Source organism: Mauremys mutica, chromosome 2 (genome assembly GCF_020497125.1).
Source record: "Mauremys mutica isolate MM-2020 ecotype Southern chromosome 2, ASM2049712v1, whole genome shotgun sequence".
NCBI lineage: Eukaryota > Metazoa > Chordata > Testudines > Geoemydidae > Mauremys > Mauremys mutica.
Window position 1 is genome coordinate 51,372,156 of NC_059073.1, and position 17,542 is coordinate 51,389,697.

The 17,542-nt window shown below is 46.9% G+C and overlaps 1 long non-coding RNA gene across 1 annotated transcript in view; it reads right to left on the minus strand.

Moving 5' to 3' along the window:
• LOC123362922 overlaps positions 1-16,316 on the minus strand; it is a 31,763-nt gene extending 15,447 nt beyond the window's left edge. Inside the window, exons 1-2 of the long non-coding RNA XR_006576643.1 lie at positions 16,206-16,316; positions 15,132-15,245 (exon numbers count right to left, since the gene is read on the minus strand). This is a non-coding gene — a long non-coding RNA (uncharacterized LOC123362922). The remainder of the gene's footprint in view (positions 1-15,131; positions 15,246-16,205) is intronic.
• Positions 16,317-17,542: the final 1,226 nt, after the last annotated feature.

The window sequence follows — 17,542 nt, forward strand, 5'->3', positions numbered from 1 at the left end:
TGCCAGTTTAAAACTGTAGGGCAGTTGCGACTCTCTCCCAGTCCGTCAGGGAGGGAGACCATGCCCCCTCGCTGCAATGTTCCTAGAGTGACTCCATTCCGGGGAATTAGTCAACAGTTAGTAGTCCAAAGCCTGCAGTCCAGGCCAGGCAGCAATTGGGTCTGTGAGCCCCAGGTAGAATGGGGCAGCACACTGTTAATGGTTCTGTCCCACAGTCAGGCAGGAGAGCAGTAAGTCTGTAGGCCCGGAGCCCTCTATCAGGGCGGGACCATAATCAGTTAATGGCTCCATCTTGCAGTCAGGAAGAGCAGTAAGGAGTCAATATGTCTGAGGCCCTCAGTCAGGACAGGGCAGCAGCCAGTTAAGGGCTCTGGTCGGCAGTCAGGCAGAGCAACACAGCAGTCAAGGGCAGTGTTTCTCAAACTTGGGACGCTGCTTGTGTAGGGAAAGCCCCTGGCGGGCCGGGCCGGTTTGTTTACCTGCCCCATCCGCAGGTCCAGCCAATCACGGTTCCCGCTGGCCGTGGTTCGCTGCTCCAGGCCAATCGGAGCTGCTGGAAGTGGTGCGGGCTGAGGGACATACTGGCCGCTGCTTCCAGCAGCTCCCATTGGCCTGGAGCATCAAACTGTGGCCAGTGGGAGCCGTGATCTGTTGGACCTGCGGATGGGGCCAGTAAACAAACCAGTCTTGCCCGCCAGGGGCTTTCCCTACACAAGCGGCGTCCCAAGTTTGGGAAACACTGGTCTAGTGGGATCAGCTCTCTGGCAGGAGAGCCAGCAAAACCATCTGGCATCCTAGCTTGGGCAGGTCCTGGCTTAAAGGTGGGGAGGCTGCCACCCCTAGGTGTGGGGTGGCAAGGGGGGTAGGGGATGCAGGCCCACTCGACGCCACTGTGTCCCAGCCCAGGGCCCTAACAGTGGCAGAGTGGTCTGCCACTGGATCAGCGGGAAAATCTGGCCACAACATGCTGGCCGGCTTGCAGTCAGTAACACAGCCAAACCTTATTTGGCTTCTCTGGGCTCCTTCCTACACTCCCAGTCAGGAGGTACCTGGGTTCCAGGGCTGTCGTTCACCTTGCTGGGGTAAATGGCAAGTGGCAGCCCCAACAGCTCCTTGGTGTCCCTGGTGTCTGGCAGCTCCAGCAGTCCCTCCAGGTCTCTGGTGCTGTAGCAGCCTCTGTCAGGTCCAGGCTTCAGCAGCAAGGGGGAGATGTCCTGCTCCTCTGGCAGCTCTCCCTCTCTTCAGCAGTGAGGTGGATATGGAGGGACCTTTATATTTCTTTATATTGCTGGTTCCTGTCCTACTCCTCTACTTCCAGTGAGGTGGACATAGGTGTCCCGGTTCTGCCCACCAGGGGGCAGTCATGACTCTCTCCCCATCCATCAGGGTGAGAGACCACACAACCCCTGCTACAAGAACCTTCAAATTTGTGGAAGCTGAGAAGTTATTGGGTGACAAAAGGAGGGGGAAAAAGCCAACCAACCCACCCAGCCTAACCTGTACATCACTTATTATGTATCAGAGGGGTAGCCGTGTTAGTCTGGTTCTGTAAAAGCAGAAAAGAATCCTGTGGCACCTTATAGACTAACAGACGTTTTGCAGCATGAGCTTTCGTGGGTGAATATGTGCACAGGCAGAAATTGTGGAAAAACAACATTGCTTGCCTCACAACCTAAGTCGTGCAGAACGCAATGCCATCCACAGCCTCAGAAACCATCCTGACATTATAATCAAAGAGGCTGATAAAGGAGGTGCTGTTGTCATCATGAACAGGTCTGACTACCAAAAGGAGGCCGCCAGACAACTCTCCAATACCAAATTTTACAGGCTACTTCCCTCAGATCCCACTGAGGAATATACTAAGAAACTGCACCATCTACTCAGGACACTCCCTACACTAACACCGGAACAAATCAACATACCCGTAGAGCCCCGACCAGGGTTATTCTATCTACTACCCAAGATCCACAAACCCGGAAATCCTGGACGCCCCATCATCTCAGGCATTGGCACTCTCACTGAAGGACTGTCTGGATATGTAGACTCTCTACTCAGACCCTATGTTACCAGCACTCCCAGCTATCTCCGTGACACCACTGATTTCCTGAGGAAACTACAATGCATTGGTGACCTTCCAGAAAACACCATCCTAGCCACCATGGATGTAGAGGCTCTCTACACAAACAGCCCACGCACTGATGGAATACAAGCTGTCAGGAACAGTATCCCTGATGATGCCACAGCACAACTGGTTGCTGAGCTCTGTGCCTTTATCCTCACACACAACTATTTCAAATTTAATGACAATATATATCTCCAGATCAGTGGCACTGCTATGGGCACCCGCATGGCCCCCCAATATGCCAATATTTTTATGGCCGACCTGGAACAACGCTTCCTCAGCTCCCGTCCACTCATGCCCCTTCTCTACCTACGCTACATTGATGACATCTTCATCATCTGGACCCATGGGAAGGAGACTCTGGAAAAATTCCACCACGATTTCAACAGCTTCCACCCCTCAGTCAACCTCAGCCTGGACCAATCTACATGGGAGGTCCACTTCCTAGACACCACGGTGCAAATAAGTGATGGTCACATTAACACCACCCTATACCAAAAACCTACCGACCGCTATGCCTACCTTCATGCCTCCAGCTTTCATCCCGGACACACCACAAGATCCATTGTCTACAGCTAAGCACTGAGGTACAACCGCATCTGCTCTAACGCCGCAGACAGAGACCAACACCTAGAAAATACCAAGCATTCTCAAGACTACAGTACCCAGACAAGGAAATAAGGAAACAGATCAGTAGAGCCAGACGTGTACCCAGAAGCCTCCTACTGCAAGACAAACCCAAGAAAGAAACCAACAGGACTCCACTGGCCATCGCATACAGTCCCCAGCTAAAACCCCTCCAACGCATCATCAGGGATCTACAACCCATCCTGGACAATGATCCTTCACTTTCACAGGCCTTGGGTGGCAGGCCAGTCCTCGCCCACAGACAACCTGCCAACCTGAAGCATATTCTCACCAGCAACTGCACACCGCACCATAGTAACTCTAGCTCAGGAACCAATCCATGCAACAAACCTCGATGCCAACTCTGCCCACATATCTACACCAGCAACACCATCACAGGACCTAACCAGATCAGCCACACCGTCACCGGTTCATTCACCTGCACGTCCACCAATGTAATATATGCCATTATATGCCAGCAATGCCCCTCTGCTATGTACATCGGCCAAACTGGACAGTCTCTAAGGAAAAGGATAAATGGACACAAATCAGACATTAGGAATGGCAATATACAAAAACCTGTAGGAGAACACTTCAACCTGCCTGGCCACACAATAGCAGATCTTAAGGTGGCCATCCTGCAGCAAAAAAACTTTAGAACCAGACTTCAAAGAGAAACTGCTGAGCTCCAGTTCATCTGCAAATTTGACACCATCAGCTCAGGATTAAACAAAGACTGTGAATGGCTTGCCAATTACAGAACCAGTTTCTCCTCCCTTGGTTTTCACACCTCAACTGCTAGAACAGGGCCTCATCCTCCCTGATTGATCTAACCTCGTTATCTGTAGCTTGCTTCTTGCTTGCTTATATATACCTGCCCCTGGAAATTTCCACTACTTGCATCCGGAGAAGTGGGTATTCACCCACGAAAGCTCATGCTGCAAAAGTCTGTTAGTCTATAAGGTGCCACAGGATTCTTTGCTGCTATCACTTATTATATGCTGCATTCAGTGGATAAGAGAAAAAAACAGGCTACACCGGTTACAAAAGTGCCATGAGAACACCTGTTCTCACTTTCAGGTGACATTGTAAATAAGAAGCAGTCAGCAGTATCTCCCGTAAATGTAAATAAACTTGTTTGTCTTAGCAATTGGTTGCAAGAAATAGGACTGAATGGACTTGTAGGCTCTAAAGTTTTGCATTGTTTTCTGAGTGCAGTTATGTAACAAAAAAAATTCTACATTTTTACACTTTCATCATAAAGAGATTGCACTACAGTACTTGTATGAGGTGAATTGAAAACTATTATTTCTTTTATCATTTTTACAGTGCAAATATTTGTAATAAAAATAATAATATAAAGTGAGCACTGTACACTTTGTATTCTGTGTTGTAATAGAAATCAATATATTTGAAAAAGTAGAAAAACATCCAAAAATATTTAATACATTTCAATTGGTATTCTATTGTTTAACAGTGTGATTAATCGCGATTAATTTTTTAATTGCAGTTAATTTTTTTTTTAGTTAATTGCATGAGTTAACTGTGATTAATCGACAGCCCTAATTTTGGCATGAAAGTGACAAAGTTCTCACAAAATATTTTTTCAAAATTATTTCCTTTTTTGACCAGCTCTAATTAATGCCATGCTCTCTAAATGCTTTCTGAGCTCTTAAATGTCAGCACAATTTTGCCTATATTCAGCATCACCCAAGCCATAATCTTGACTAGGCACAGGGAAAGCAAAGACAATACCAAGAGAGTTAGATTAAAAGGGAGATGTGTAGAACTGCACATCATCTGTACATGGATAGCAATGCAGGCAGCCCAAACTGCCTCACTATCTCCTCCATCACTCTCATACACACATTGAATAGATGCCCGTGATGAACCTATGACAGAGTAAATCAGGGCATCCGCCACAGAATATAGGTTTGATGTGCTAATCTAATAAATAGTGCTATTCAGCCAGTACAATGACCCAGGGAAAAGCAACAATATCTTACAGGTGAAAAAATTTTGAATTTTTCCATGGTAGATGCAAAGGAAGACATCCTGTCTTATCTGCAGTGGACACATCCTCAACTGTATCAAAGCCATCAGTGTTGCACTTGAAGGGCAAAAGCAAAATGAACGTGCTGTGGAAGTGAGAGGGTTGTCACCTGAATATATCCAGGACATCTGCAGAGTATGAATGAGCAAGGATCCAACCTTTACAATATTGGCAGAACCTTGAAGGAACTAGGTTTCACCAAGAGCACAGTGGCCATGAGATGCCCCAAAGAAGAATGCAAAGACAACTACAGGCCAGTTCTGGAGGGCAATACCAGGTGTTACACTGCCATTGGAGGACTCTGCAGTTTTAAAGTACTAGATTGCGTATTGGGACAGGGAGAATGGTATGTACGAAATATCCAGTGGGCCAGCAAACCATACAGCAATAATTATGAGCACCCACATGACTGGTGAAATATATGTCTTATGGGATGGATGGGTTCATTATGGTGAGTCAAATGCCTTTTCTTAAACCTCATTGTACATGTGATGATTAGGATGGAACAAAAATTTACAAACCAAATGGAGCAGAACCACCAGTAAATAAATGATTATCTTTGGCAGATCAGGTGAAGTGGAATCAGTAAAATGCAAGGAGGAAAGGACTTAGCTTAATGCTTATGAATTTTTCCAATTATGTTATGGGTTATTGAGCAACAGGGAACAATTCACCTTTGTGGTCATGCATTCCCTTTCCTTCAGTGACAGGGCGTGCCATGGATAGATGAGAAAAGGTTTCCATAGCAGCGTGTTGTGTGGGGGGCTCTCCTAAATAAAGTTTAACTGAAACATGGAGGAAAATTAGACCTCACGATGTAAAGTTGTTTAATAGTTGTACAGAATATATAAGACATGCAGCATTCGATTAGAAATGCCAAAAGTGACTTTTTTTTGTGGCTTTCACAGCCTCTGTGCTTTGCCCACTTAGGCCTTGTCTACACTACAAGACTATTTCGAATCAACTTAGTTCGAATTTGTGGATTCGACCTTATGAAGTCGAATTTGTGTATCCATACTAAATACACTAATTCGAATTTCTGAGTCCACATTCACGGGGCCAGCATCGACTTTGGAAGCGGTGCACTGTGGGAAGCTATCCCACAGTTCCCGCAGTCCCCGCTGCCCATTGGAATGCTGGGTAGAGCCCCCAATGCCTGCTGGGGGGAGAAATGTGTTGAGGGTGGTTTTGGGTAAGTGTCGTCATTGAACCGTCAATCACAACCTCCCTCCTTCCCTCCGTGAAAGCGCCTGCGGGCAATCTGTTCGTGCACTTTTCTGGTCAGTGACAGCGCGGACGCCACAGCACTGCAAGCACGGAGCCCGCTGCGATCATCGCCGTTTTCTCCTCCTCGCACTTTATCGTCCACGTCTTCCACAGTCAGCTGCTGAGAAATTGGGCTACTTTTCAATGGTGCTGCAAGCACTGGGGGACCATAGGGGACATTTTACAAACATCAACGTCGGGTGGCTGGGCAAGGTTCATGATGCGTGTGTTTTCAGGAACTGTGGGCTGCTCAGAGGCCTGCAGGAAGGTAGTTTCTTCCCGGACCACGAAATAACTGTTGTGGATGTGCAGATGCCTATAGTCATCCTCGGGGACCCAACCTGCCCGCTAATGCACTTGCTCATGAAGCCCTATACAGGTGCCTGGGACAGCGACAAGGAACTCTTCAAATACCAGCGAGCAGCGAGCAGCGTGACCTGTGACTGTTCAGTTTCTTTACAGAGAAGCTGAACCTGCCCCTGTTTCTTTACCAACTGACTGTTGACTCTCCTCTTCGGTTACATACCCCGTTCACCCCGTTACCCCCACTTCCAGCACACGTGTAAAAATAAAATACATGTCCCATTATTACTTAACAAAGGTTTCTTTATTCATGACTTTTCGTGAAAGGGTTGAAACTGGGACGCAGGCTGTGCTGGGTAGGGTGTGCGGTGATGTAAAGACCGCCTCTAAACTCAAGGAATGACAGGCTCCTGCTCCTAGAGCGGTCCGCAGTGCCGGAAGGCTTCTTTCAACGGAGCCTGCCATCCCTCTTTTTCGAATTCTGTGTGCGGGCGGATATGTGACCTTGTGGTGGAGGAGGACGGATACAGATTCCTCAGCTGCGTGACTCAGCGGTCCAGGACAAGGACCGCTGTATAAGATCTGTAACCGCCCTCCCCCGCTGCAAAGTCACATCTCCCCCGCCCACACAGATCCTGGAAACCACCTCCAAAAACCGACCAGGGTGCCTACTGACTGCACCGTGTGTGTGACCCGCTGCTGATCCTGCCCCCGTGTCTGTACCCTGGGAAAGGTGACTGTCCTATGCAATTAACCACCCCCTTCCCCACGCCCCCCATTCAAACACAGTCTTCTTTGAAAAAACATAACGGAAACAGTAATTAACAGCAAAGCATGTTTATTAATTAAGTAGACAGTTAGGGGATGGGACTGGGATTGGGACTACTGTGAGTCTGGAAGTGAAGGACTTCGGCAAATGTAGGGTATGATAGCTTTTGGGTACTTGAGCACTGTGCTGTGGTGCAGTGACAGTATTCACGTCCCCGGCCACCCCTCCTCCTGATTATTTTCGGTGAGGGGGGTATGGGACTTTGTGGCGGGGGAGTGCGGTTGCAGATACACTGCAGGGTGTCTCTGTCCTCCTGCGGTCCTGCAGAACATCCACAAGGCGCCTGAGCGTGTCCGTTTGCTCCCTCACTAGTCCAAGCATTGTTTCAGTCGCCTGCTTGTCTTCCTCACGCCACCTCTCCTCCCGTTCGCTGTGTGAGCGCTGGCACAGAGAGACGGTCTCCCTCCACTGGCTCTGCTGGTCTGCCTCTGCTAGGTAGCAGCCCATACGTTCCTCGAACATCTTGTCCCTTGTCTTTTTCTTTCGCCGCCTAATCTTTGCCAGCCTCTGCGAGGGGGATGCTGTGGCAGGTCTGGAGACAGTGGAAGCTGTGAGATGGGAAACAGGGAGTGAATTCCTTGCAAAGATACATTTTTGCGAACAATTAACTGAGTCTAGGCTGTCTCTGTGAATTCTGGGTTGAGACCCCTGTGCCTGCTGGGGCACAAATCATTTTCGCGGTGGATTCTGGGTAAATGTCGCCAGTCATTCCTTCCTCCGGGAAAGCAACGGCAGACAATCATTTCAAGCCCATTTTCCCAGAATTGCCCTGGCATACGCCATAGCGTGGCAACCATGAACACTGTTTTGCCTTTTGTGTATGTCACCGTATGTGTACTAGATGCCGCTGACAGAGGCGGGCCAGCAGCGCTACACAGCAGCATGCTTTTGCTTTTGCATGACAGCAGAGATGGTTACCAGCCATATTGCACCATCCAAACCCTTCCATAAATTGGAACTAAGATGATCATGGCTACCAGTCCTTTTGTACCATTTGCTGCTGTCATAAGTGCCCCTGGCTGCTCTTAGCCAGGGGCGCAAAAGCCAAAATTGGGAATGACTCCCTGAGTCAATCCCTCCTTTTTGGTTTCTAAAAATAGAATCAGTCCTGCCTAGAATATAGGCAAGTGTACTAGATAACCACTGTATCATAGAACCAGAGAGCACAGCTGCTCTGTGTCAGATCCTGCAGAAATTATGATCTGTATGCTATTCACAGGGGGTGCTCCTGCAACAACACCACCTGTTCATTCCGTTCTTACCCCAGCCTTCCTGGGCTACCATACCATTGTCCCAACACTTGTGTGATGAAGTAATAAAGAATGCAGGAATAAGACACAGTGACTTGTTTGTGAGAAATGAGTGGAAGGAAGCCTCCAGCTGCAATGATAGTCCAGGCAGGACATTAAGGAGTGTGGATGAAGGAGCCCATCATCCCTCTGCTAGTCCAGGGGCAATTGAATCTTTTATTTACAATGAAGGGTGGGGGCTGATGGAGCTCAGCCCCCTGTTGCAATGATGAGGACGGTTACCAGCCATATTGCACCATCTGCCATCAAAAATTAGGGACAGGCGCCCTTGATCGACCTTACTGATGCTAGTCGGCATGGTTACCAGCCCTTTTGCATTGCCCCATGTGCCAATAGGCTGATGATGAGGACAGATTTCCATCGTTTTGTACCATCAGCCATCCATAGCGTGGGGGGAGCAAGGATGTTGGTGTTGAGTGCTGCACCATCGCGTCTATCTGCAGCATTCAGTAAAGATAGGGTGACATGTAAAAGAGTCAACAGAGGATTGTTTTCACTTCTGGTGGTGGGTGGGGTGTGTGCGCAAATTGCCGAACTATGCCCTGACCCACCGCAGACACTGTGTTTGACCCTAGAAGCATTTGGAGCTCATCCAAGAATGCAAATACTTTTCGGAGACAGCAGGAACTGTGGGATACCTTGCGTCCTCATTCCCCCCTCCCTCCATGAGCGTCCATTATATTCTTTGGCTTTCCGTTACGCTCGTCACACAGCTGCGTGCTGAATCTGTGCTATGCCGTCTGTCCGTAGATTTTTTAAAAATACTTTTGACCAGGCGTAAAATTACAGTAATTAACCTAATTAGATGCAGGAGTCTCCGAGCGAAATCACCCTGAGGAGGGTCACTGAAGGAGATAGAGAGCGCATGCTGCGTGAAAGCTAGCACGAACCAGGGCCCGATGCAGCCGTGCTCGGGGAGGCAGTGCTCCCTGAGTACCTCATGAAAGCCTTGCGCGGAAAACTGTGCTACCACGGAGCACCCAATAAGGCAGCTCTCCTCAGGAACCTCCTGCTGATGCTTTTCGATTAACGCAAGGAGAGCTTCGTGGAGATCTCCAAGGATGATTTCTGTTCTATCCCCATATATAGAGAGTCCTCCTTTTCACACAGTTAAGATTCCTGTTATATTAAGAATAAAAGTTAACATGGTTAAAGCACTTACCGACTGCTCCTTCCCCTGATTCAGGGTCCGGGTTAATGGCCGGGGAGGGTTGTTGGGTGATCTCCGTGACGGTGATGAATAGATCCTGGCTGTCGGGGAAACCAGCGTTGTAAGCGCTCTCGCCTGCCTCGTCCTCCACAAACCCTTCCTCATCTTCCCCGTCCGCGAACATCACCGAGGAACTGGCCGTCGACACTGTCCCATCGTCAGAGTCCACGGTCACTGGTGGGGCAGTGGTGGCAGGCTCCGTAGCGTCCGTTTGCCGCTTTGATTTTTTGGTAGCCTTGTCTGGGGTCCTTGATTTTCACGCGGCGCTGCGTTGCATCCCGCCTGTATCCTCTGTCTCTCATGGCTTTGGAGACCTTCTCGTAGGTCTTCGCATTCCCTGTTTTGGAGCGCAGCTCCGAAAGCACAGACTCCTCGCCCCACACACCGATCAGATCGAAGAGTTCCCAGTCAGTCTATGCTGGGTCCCTCTTTCTATTCACAGATAACATGAACTCCTCTGCTGGAGAGCTCTGCATCGTTGCAGGTGCTGCGGAGCTCGCCCCGATGTCCAGCCAGGACGTCAGATTCAAAGTGCCCAGACAGGAAAATGAATTCAAATTTTCCCGGGTCATTTCCTGTGTGGCTGGTCAGAGAATCCAAGCTCGGACTGCTGTCCAGAGCGTCAACAGAGTGGTGCACTGTGGGATAGCTCCCGGAGCTACTAAGTTCGATTTGCATCCACACCTAGCCTAATTCGAGCTAGCCATGTCGAATTTAGCGTTACTCCACCTGTCGGGGTGGAGTACCAAATTCGAACTAAAGAGCCCTCTAGTTCGAATTAAATGGCTTCCTGGTGTGGACGGTTGAGCGGTTAGTTCGAATTAACGCTGCTAAATTTGAATTAAAGTCCTAGTGTAGACCAGGCCTAAGATAGCTGGCTGCCAAATCCAGAAATTGATTGACAAAGCCCCAACATCCTGTTGATTAGTGTGACAGAATACACTCCTGTATTCACACCCTACACACCATCATAATAGTCTTTGTACAAAGTATGCCTTGGAAGACATCATTTGAAAACTCATAATTCACTGGCCAGTATTATCCTGAGAAAATGTGCAGCAATGTCATGGGGCAAGTGTGCCCCATCCCCTCTTGAACCTGGGCAGGGTAATTACTTCCCTGCAGTTGTGTCCTCAGACTACCCCTTGTCTTGGGGTTATACCAATCTCTTAGAGCTGGAAGGGACCCTGAAAGGTCATGAAGTCCAGCCCCCTGCTTTCACTAGACAGGACTGATTTTTGCCCCAGATCCTTAAGTGGCCTCCTCAAGGATTGAACTCACAACCCTGGCTTTAGCAGGCCAATGCTCAAACCACTGAGCTATCCCTCCCCACAATAGCTGTGTGGACTATCGGTAAAAGTCAGTATGGCTGCTCTCTCTCTCAAGGTTGTGTGGCCCAATGGCCAGAGTCAGGGTGACGGCCCCTTCCCACAGGGCTGTGGGACCTAATGCCATGGTAAGTGTGGCCCATCACAGGCAACAAGTTATAAGATTTCCCTGTATGGTGTTATTAACACAAATTCCAAATCCCACAGCCTTGCCCAAACATAAGTGGACAAACAAGTCTGTCTTAAAGAAAGGAATGTGTGCGCTACTTAATTTCTATTTAAGCAGTAAACCGAGTTATCATGCTGGGAGGGAAACAAAGAAAGCCCAAACAGGTGAGAAAAAACCAGCAGGGAACATCTTTCCACATAGACGCTGTCTCCTAGTGCCCAGCTCCAGGAACCCATCTCTCCCCTGCTGCCCATCCCATTCACTGCATCTACAGAGACAAAGGAAGTATTTGTTGGACTCTGTGCCCTGACCTGAGAGTTTGGTTAGTAGTCTGCTGGAGCAAGTGCTGAGAAACTTTGCTTGAGTCTCAGATAGTTTGTTAAATTAGGCATTAATAAATGTCTTACCTTTATTTGTAACTATTTCTGACTTTCATGCCTCGTTATATCTACTCACTTAAAATCTCTCTTTTAGCTAATAAACTTGTTTACTGCATTAGCTAATCCAGTGTGTTTAAATTATATTTGAGATTATAGATTGGCCTATTATTCCCTTAAAGGGATAACAGACAAAATATTTCTACTGTCTAGAGAGGGCTGGGCAGTACAGGGCCTACATTTCTGGAGGAAATCTGGGACCAGAGGTATGTTGGAGTCATCCATATAACCAAGGCTGATGAGAGCCAGCGAGTGTGACCCAGGTGGGTCTGGCAGGCTTCAGTTACACACAGACAGACACTCAGGGTGGAAAGCTGTTTGTGAGCAGTCTAGGTAGGAGCTACTTCAACATGGCATTATAAAGCACCAAGGTTGCAGAAAAGGAGTGACACAGCTCATCATTGGTCTGGACTGTATCCTGGTATGTCACAGTTAGTTACTGCTTCTGCTCTGATTTGAGGATACAGCATCAATACATGTTCAGGCCCCCCAGGCAAGTCTGAACTAATTCATGGAACAAGCCATTAGACCCACGAGTAATCTGGAATCAACAGATCCATTACATGGTGACTGGCTGAAATGCATATTTCTGTTGTCTGTACTACACGGAGAATTTATTTCAGGAAAATTAATTAGACACACACCCACTTCCCACAGGTCAGGCATAATATTTTGAAACCAGGCCTGTATATGGTGGTTGGGAGGCATGGTATAGTTATATTACTAAAAACAATGTTAAGAACCATCAGTTTGCGGGGGGGCAGGAAACAATTTGCCAAGTATAGCAGCCAGAAAATAGGGGTAAGTTTGGTTTGTAACTTCATAATAGCCACTGTGATGATTTGGGCCGGAGGGGCGTGTGTTGTCTGTACCACTTCTGAATTGGGGATGATTTTATGAAATTGCATATGAAGTTAATGTGTGATGGAAAGCCTCTATGTATGTGGGTCCACCATGAGTTAGCAGCATTGTAGAGTGAGGTGGGTGAGGTACTATCTTTTATTGGACCAAATTCTGTTTGTGACAGACACAAGCTTTCCGGCTTACACAGAGCTCGTCTTCAGGTCTGGGAAACATACTCAGAGAGTCACAGCCAAATACAAGGTGGATCAGCATGTAGGAGTTAACACATATTTCAAAGGACCATTCTAAGTGAAGGGTTGTGTCATGTCTCTGCCAGGCCACAGACACTATTGAGTGATAAGCACTATTCAAAGTAAAACACCTTGGGACAATGAATTTGTTCTAGTTGGGGGAAGACACTTTCTCCTCTTGCCTGAAGGGAGGCGGATTTGGAAGTAATGGAGAACAGAAGAAGTAGGTGACCTAAGCAGGCAACTGTAAAAGGACTGGGGACAGAGGGGAAAGCTGGGGAGAGAGACTGTTAGGCTGTGAAAATGGGTATTAGTAATTTTCTTTTAATTGGGAGTCCTACAGTGCAAAGATACGAGACCCTGGTATGTATTTTGAAATAGTCTGCTGCAGATATCACTGTTGCAGTAATTGAGTCTAGGAGTGACTAAAGAATAGGCCATCTAATGGCAATAATAGGTGCCAAAGTCTGATTTTATTCTTAGGTGATAAAAGAATAATTTAGCACACGCTATAGGTATTTTTTTTTATATCAGTAGGTAACATTAGATCAGCCCTTCAGAAGTTCTATTAGCAAATTCCCATTTTTGTTCACTGTTAGAGGATTCTCAGAGCTTAGATTCCTGTTGTTGCTAACTTGTTTTCACACCTGCTTTGTCTCAATCTGCTTTTTCCAGTTTGCTATGAATTTCTTTAGGAAAGTGCTCAGTTACTGAATCAGACTGTAGGAGTCACATAGCTAAAGCCTCATGCTACATTTTGAAAATTTATACCCTGGAATAAGGGTTTGTCCTTGTGCATTCCTACCTGGTCGTGTGGTCCATTATTATGGTTGCCATGCCAAAAGGGTTAAAGCCAAAACTTTCACAAGTCTCCGCTAATTTTATTATCTCCATTTTTGATGAGTATCTTGAGACACCTACAATCTTATGTTCAGAGGTGTTAAGCACCCTCAGCTTCCTTTGATTTCAGCTGGACTTGTGGCTGCTTAGCACCTCTGCAAACCAGGCCCTGAATGTCTAAATAGAAGATCAGACTGAAACATTGCAAGGTAGTGGACACTTGATAATTTGTGCCTAATTATGTAGATAAAATTACCACAGATTTTATGCATCAAATCTAACAGGTATATGAGTAAATTATGCTTCTAACGGCTTGCTCTGCAAGGAACAAGAAAGGTGCACTTGTGCCAAGAGGCATTTTGCACCCAGCATTAGGGCTGATATCAATGTCAACATGCATTTCTTCTAGAGCACCATCCTGGACCCATTGACTTCAGTGGGCCAAGATTTGGTTCTTACAGAAAACTTTAACACTTTCATTATTAATGATTATGGATACTTATGGATAATTAATTATTATAGATATGGATTATGGTAAAATTAAGCAAAATTCACAGAACAGTCATGGTAAAATGGTCATGGTGGGGATGAAGCCAAAATCCAAGCCCCACTGCCTGAGGCTGAAACCTGAGCCCCGCCACCTGGGGCCAAAGCCCGAGGCAAAGAAATTGAAGACATCTGTTAAAGCAGTGTTGGGCAACCTGCGGCCCATGGGCCACAGGCAGCCCATCAGGGTAATCTGATTGCGGGCCAGGAAACATTTTGCTGATGTTGACTGTCCGCAGGCATGGCCCCCTGCAGCTCCCAGTGGCTGCGGTTTGCTGTTCCCAGCCAATAGGAGCTGCAGGAAGCAGTGGCCAGCATCTTCCTGTGGCCTGCCGCTTCCCGCAGCTCCCATTGGCCGGGAATTGTGAACCATGGCCACTCGGAGCTGCGGGGGGCCATGCCTGAGGATGGTCAACATCAGCAAAATGTCTCTTGGCCTGCACCGCTGTGTTAAAGTCACGGAATCCATAACCTTCATGATCAAGACATCATATACTTATTAATGATATCTTCTTACTTCAAACAAATTCACTAAGATTCTGATATATCCTACACCTGTATGTATGTATATATGCACTCATATATTCAACTATGGCTTACTTCCTTCTGTGTACATCCTATAGTATTTATTAGTCCTTTGGCTCTGCTTTCTGTACCATTCATTCCCTCAAAGGTGATGTGCTGCAAGGGGATATAATTGTATACCCTACATTGTTGTCATAAACTTCTTATCACATAGTGTTAAAATGTTGTGATGGCATGAGCTATACTTGGATACTTCCCTAGCTTAGAGGGGTATTGTAAAGATATATTTTTAATGTTTATGAGAAGGTCAGAAATTAGAGGCATGTTCTGAATGAGGCAGGGATCCTCTGATTATGTAATCGAAGACTCTGTCATAGTGCATATGCACCAGGGGACAAATCAAGGTTGTACAAGTTACCTTAATTCTGGCATTTCCTAACTTTTGAGGGTTTGTGAGATAGAGTGCACTCACCTCTTATGAGCACCTCCTCTCGGCTGGGTGTGGCGATGCAATTTTCTCTTCCACCTGGTGCCTCCTGTAGGTTGTTGACCTCATCTGGCGGGTCTTCAGAAGCTCAGTCCCCAGCTAAGAAACACAGTCAACAATGGATGAACCCCTTCCAGGGTAACAAAGGTCCAACGGAGCCTATCATTGTGCCCTTCGGCTCAGTTCCCAGCCTCTCCTGTGTTAGCTTTAAGTCCATCCCTGCCTTGTTATAGAGTACTGCCCCCAGAGCTTTCTCCCTTGAGACTTTGTCTTCACCTGTTCCCACTGCCCCAGCTCTCCAGCCAGGTCACCCCTTAAGTTCAGTCCCTTTCCAGAGTATCTATTGGGTTTCCGGGAAACGGGGCGGGCAAAGTCCGCCCCATGCTAACGGATCCCCCCCCAGCCTAAGGGGAGGTTCCACAGGGCCTCAGAAACCCACTAATTGCGGGGGACAACTAATAAAAGAACAGGGACAGGAGTGCGGTCAAAGGGTCATAAGAAGGGAGCCTGACGGGGACACCGAGCAGAGGACCCCGGACAGCGCCCACTGCTCCTCGAAGGCGTCAAGGGAGCCAGCGGACGCCGCCCAGAGGAACTCCGCCCAAAGGTCATCAAGTTAGCATAGTTCAACAAATGGTTGGCCCTCTCCAGGGTCTTCTGTCCCATCTCTGGGATTGTTTTAACTCCATCCCCTTTCTCAGGCTTTTATAAAGAGTCTTATCTTCTTGTTGGGGCTTAGGCCACTTCCCCAGTGGCCAGTGTGGGGACCAAGGCCCACCCATTACTCCGGGTCCCAACCCGACTCTGTAAACAGCTGCCATGTACTGCTTCTCTTAATAGTTGCTTCTGCTATTCCCTGGGCTGCTTCCTATGTAGTCCCATCTCCCTCACCTGTTACCAGTCCCTGGGTTCTCTCCATCTGCTCCCAAGCCTCTTGACCTGGAGAGTTTCTCTGCCCTATCCCTGTTTTAGCAGGATCTCTCCCAGATCTTCCTGCCCAGAGAGTTTCCCAATATTCCAGCCTTTCCACACTCTGCTGGGTCCCAGCCAGAAACTGACCTGCTCAACCCCTGTGTTGTCCAGGGTTTTCAGAACCCACAGCAGTGGTAACCTAACAATTTCACTTCAGGCGGTCTCAGGAATAAATCAATGGGAACACAGGAATTCCATCTGATAAAAAATTCATGCAAGTAAGCATACTCTATCTAAAACTGCAGTTTATTAGATTTAAGCACACACAGACATAAGCAATAGGGTTAGAACATCCCACATATTGACCTAAAATCTGGAATGGTATTGAGTAATTAACAGTGGGTATGCAATGGCCAGTTGCTCACCATCTGGGGAGAAAAGGTGTCAGAAAAATATCCCTCAAGATGGCTTCAGGGGACTGCTCCAAAATAAACTATATTAGCTAGTCTTTTATAACTAACGTCTATAAAACACATAGGTCATAATGACCCCTACTAAATCATCACTTTTCCTAACTTTCAATTAACTACTTATCAACAAACATTCTTAACACTCTTAATTATAATACTTCTATGTCCAAAGCACCCAAATTCAAGTTTCTTGTCCACCAAAGTTTTCAGTCTCAATTGTTCACATTTCTTTCCCCTCTCCCATTCTGATTAGTTTTGACTTTGCCTCTAAAATCCTGTTTTCATATTAACCCTGTACTATGCGGTATTCTATTTTATTAATTCATGGTGGCTGAATGCACACAATATGGTTACAATTAGCTTGATCACCCCTCAAATCCAGGGCTACACCTGCAGTTCCTTTTAATTGAGCCTACCCCAGCAGCTCTGATTGCTTCCCTGAAGCTTTTCTAGGCAGACCTGGAGGAGCCACCCACACTGATCCTTTTCTGGGGCAGGTGTGATAGGACCACAAAGCCCCCAGCATGCAGCCTCAGAGGTCCTGGTATGCTTGTCAGAATTTTACTTTGAAACACTAACATTTTTGGATGTAGGTGCACTGTTATACTGCACAACACTTCGGGTCGTATCTTGTAGCCCTTACTCACATGAGAAGCCATACTGGAGCCAATGCAACTGCTCCGTTTAGTAAGAGCAGTGGGATCAGACTTTAAATATTTCTCAAAGCTAAATAATTTTGAAACACCCATATTGCTTAGTTCACACTAAAGACATTCTCCAATAATTCATTAAAAAACAAAATAAAGACTGTTGTGGTTAAAGCTTGGCAATATAGTATCTAAAAGATATATTATAAAAATAATCTTAACATTCTATAACAAGAGGGTACAATAATTCCCTCCATTACGGTAATTAGTACAATGTCCTCTGTTATGCAGAAGGTCAGATGAAATTATCATAGCGTGATCTTCTGGCCTTAGACTCTCTGAATCTGTAAATTGTTGTATTTTTTTA